Source organism: Oratosquilla oratoria, chromosome 20 (assembly GCF_046742065.1).
Source record: "Oratosquilla oratoria isolate Oo_2021 chromosome 20, ASM4674206v1, whole genome shotgun sequence".
Taxonomy (NCBI): domain Eukaryota; kingdom Metazoa; phylum Arthropoda; class Malacostraca; order Stomatopoda; family Squillidae; genus Oratosquilla; species Oratosquilla oratoria.
The window spans coordinates 1,075,725-1,079,540 of record NC_134796.1 but is presented as its reverse complement, the minus strand read 5'-3'; the positions used below and the strand labels follow the sequence as shown (position 1 = coordinate 1,079,540).

The following is a 3,816-nucleotide window of genomic DNA, read 5'->3' as shown; positions in this document are numbered from 1 at the left end:
GTGCTGTTGGCACAATCACTCCCTTATATAACCTCCTCGTAGCATCCATTCCCAGATGTCTATTTCTCATGTCTATTTCTCATATATATATATATATATATATATATATATATATATATATATATAAATATATATATAAAAATATATATATATATGTATATACACATATATATAATATATATATGCATATATACTGTATATATATGATATATATATATAATATATATGCATATATATATATATATTTATATATATGATATATGTGTGTATATATATATATATATATATATATATATATATATATATATATAAATTTCGAGCTCATTTACAGAAAATTAAATTTGGAAGATAAAACAAAAGTTCTACAGAAGGCATAGATTCCTCTCACGTGAATACAATCGTCGTCAGGCGACAGCAAGAATGACGCAGTTAAAATAAACGAACAATGTGCAAAGCAGTGACAAAATAGATGTTACAAACGGGTTCGAACCCGCATGGCCAACCCCGTTATAGCGACACTGATCGAATGGAACCGGAACAGTCACTATTACCACCATCGTTGTCATCGGGACCATTACCACTTCCACCCAATGTTGCTTTCTCACTTTGTGTGTATATATGTGTGTATATATATATATATATATATATATATATATATATATATATATATATATATATATACTGCATATGATTTTTTTCTCTTTCTTTTTTTATATAGACTTTGAGGGATCTCTCAGTTATATAAAATTGAATGGCGACAGCTAGAATAGTCGTAAAATATGACTTTTATGAGTTTTATTCAGCAGAATGCTGGACTAGCTGGATGGAGTGAAAAGACGGTGGTTGCAACGTGGTTAAAAAAGAAAAATAAATCTAAACAGGTTTTGTGGTTTGGTTTGAAGGCAACAAGAATTAGTGTTTATCTTTTGTCCAGTAGTCTTAAGTTTCTGATAATAAGTAAATTAAATATTAATCTTTGTTTTTCACCACAATACATTTCATACTTACCATTCAATGTTGCAATTATTTTTTGGCCTGAAGATCTTGGTGCACATTGAACGAAAAAATAAAAATCTCAATAGAAAACAAAAATAAGTAAATAGTTAATAACTTCACTCTCTTAGCACTTTTGATTTTCTTTTTGTTTCTTTTCAAGTAAACCTTTGCTGGTGTTCGTCTTTAGTTTTACCATTTCACTCAGGTATCGAACGCTGACCTCTTGTTTACAGTACGTCTTCCGGGTTTTCTTAATATTTCGAACACAAGAATCAAGATGACTTTTCAAAGTGCATGGGTCTGAGCCAACGGCCCATGTATTGATAATACAAAAAGAAATTACGCATGGATTTATATGTATTCAAATTGTAAACAAAGAATCACAGAAAACGTAAACAGCCAACGGTCCCGTGGCGAGAGAGGGACCAGGCAGGTCTCGGCGTAACGGCGAGTCGTCACACACTGCTCATCCATCCAGACAGTAAGTGACCGTGCTGGAAGTGAATGTTTGCAATGGAGAGGAGGAGGTCATGGAGGGGGGAGGTAGTGGAGGTGGAGCCAAAAGAAAAGTCGCGGGTTTGCCAAAACATGTCTGGAAGGTGGAAGAAGGAGATGCGAGACGATGAACCAAATTATGGCGTGTGGGCGGGTTTTGAAATGTCCTCATACAAAGAATTCAATAGTAGTTCCTAGGCTTGGAGGGAATTTTTACCTCCTTTCGCTGCACAAGGAATTTCCTTCGGGGTAAAATACCACCTGGTAGTAGCCATAATGAAAATATAAATTACTTATTAATGGCAGTGAGATGATTGTGGATTTATATCACACCGTAAACATTCTTCAAAGAAATTATACCTTTCATGTATTATTCATTTTTCTAGCAGATGCTTCCATTGGGATGATTGTATAGTTTACTTCCCTAGAAATGTACGAAAATGTCCCTCATTGTTGTTGTTATGCCAATATGATTTTACTTAAAGAACCACCAAATATAAGGTAAATTCTTTATTTATAGATATACCAAATGCCACGCCAACGATATTTCTCCGGCACGCCAAACCCGGGCTCACCTAAGAAAATAATGAAAGAAAGAAATCTTCAACTACTTCGCTGAGTTTTGTATTTCAATTCAAGCAAATTTCATTTGATTGATTATACACACACACACACACACACGGTGGCGCGGTTGGTAAAGTCCCAGACTGTCAGTACGGTGGTACCGGGGGTACTGGGTTCGAATCTTGCCCAGGGCTGAAATTATTTCAGTATCGCTGCGCTTCGGGTCGTTACTCCAACTCTCGTGGGCGGGGAGTTGGGTGTGCGTGTGCGTGTAAGGTCATAGCATCACCCATAGATCGGTCATACGAGCTCTGAGCTCTCTTCCGGGAGGGAAATAGCTGTCGATCACAAGTCCAACACGTGATCCAAAGACCAAGGTGAATCACACACACACACACACAAACACACACACACACACACACACACACATACATATATACACGCACCTAACTATACTCGTAAATGTGGTGTTGTATAGTTATTAAATGATTACAACATTGAAATACAAGTGGAGTAATACCACTAACTCCAAAACTGCTACTAAGAGACAAGAATAAAAGATAAGACAAAAAAAATATTTATTCAACAGATCCAGTGTGACTTTTGTTTTAATATTTGAAAAGGTCCCCCCCAATGTTTTAAAAATATTGAATAATAACATGCTCCCCGTAATGTCGGGCGGCACGTGAGAAGTATTTGCATCGGAGATTGGCCAATTTTGGCACGCGGGCTTATAAAGGTTGCTCATCCCTGGTGTAGGTCCCCGTGCTACAGATTGAGTGTTAGCTAGGTTCCATTTTCATCACATGGTGATATCAATGCGACTGACTTTTCGTGAAATGTCAGTATTGGCTCAACATTCAGTTCGTTCTGTATATCAGTACTTCTCGTACGATCTCTATGTTACCCAATCAAGAAGTCATAATACTCGTAGTTAAGCGTCATTGTGCGGATATATATAGATATATATATATATATATATATACACACATATACATATGTATATATCGGAAGAAAGCACACGCTGGACTCGTCGTTTGCCATTTATTCCAGCGTATACTTTCTTCCAAAAATGGTTCCTGGACTCCAGCTATTTACGAATATATATATACATATATATACATATATATATATATATATATTATATATATATATATATATATATATATATATATATATATATATATATATATATATATTGGAAGAAAGTATACCCTGGACTCGTTGTTTATCAATTTATTCTAGAGTATACTTTCTTCCAAAATGATTTCTGGACTCCAGCTATTTACGAATATATATATATATATATATATATATATATATATATATATATATATATATATATATATATATTCACACGATAAGCCTAAGGAGAGATATACCTCCAACCTGGCTTACTTTTGATGAACGCTTTGAATTTGATCTCATCATCTTTGTGTATCATTAAGACATACTCATATTTCTATAAAGGTTGGTTGTGACTCCTATAGATGAGTTTCTGAAGTCATACACTGGATCTTTCAAGAAACCTCAAATCTAGATCAATGATGCAGCAAAGGAATAAGAAATTAGCAAATAATAGTCCTGAAAGGGTGAAATGCAGAAGCCATAGAGTTATCGGCAACAAGACGGTAGTTCCTTACCTTGACCATAAGGAAAGTTGTAGAAAATATTGTAATACTTGCCATTAGACGTCACTCAGAAAGTAACATTCTGATGAAAAACAGCCTACATGGATTCAGACGCAAATGTACTTGCGCA

At 34.9% G+C, this 3,816-nt stretch overlaps 1 protein-coding gene across 1 annotated transcript in view; it reads right to left on the bottom strand.

Moving 5' to 3' along the window:
- LOC143036039 (sodium-coupled monocarboxylate transporter 1-like) overlaps positions 1-1,482 on the bottom strand; it is a 27,081-nt gene extending 25,599 nt beyond the window's left edge. Inside the window, exon 1 of the mRNA XM_076203295.1 lies at positions 1,009-1,482. The gene's annotated coding sequence lies outside the window, so the exon portion shown is untranslated. The remainder of the gene's footprint in view (positions 1-1,008) is intronic.
- Positions 1,483-3,816: the final 2,334 nt, after the last annotated feature.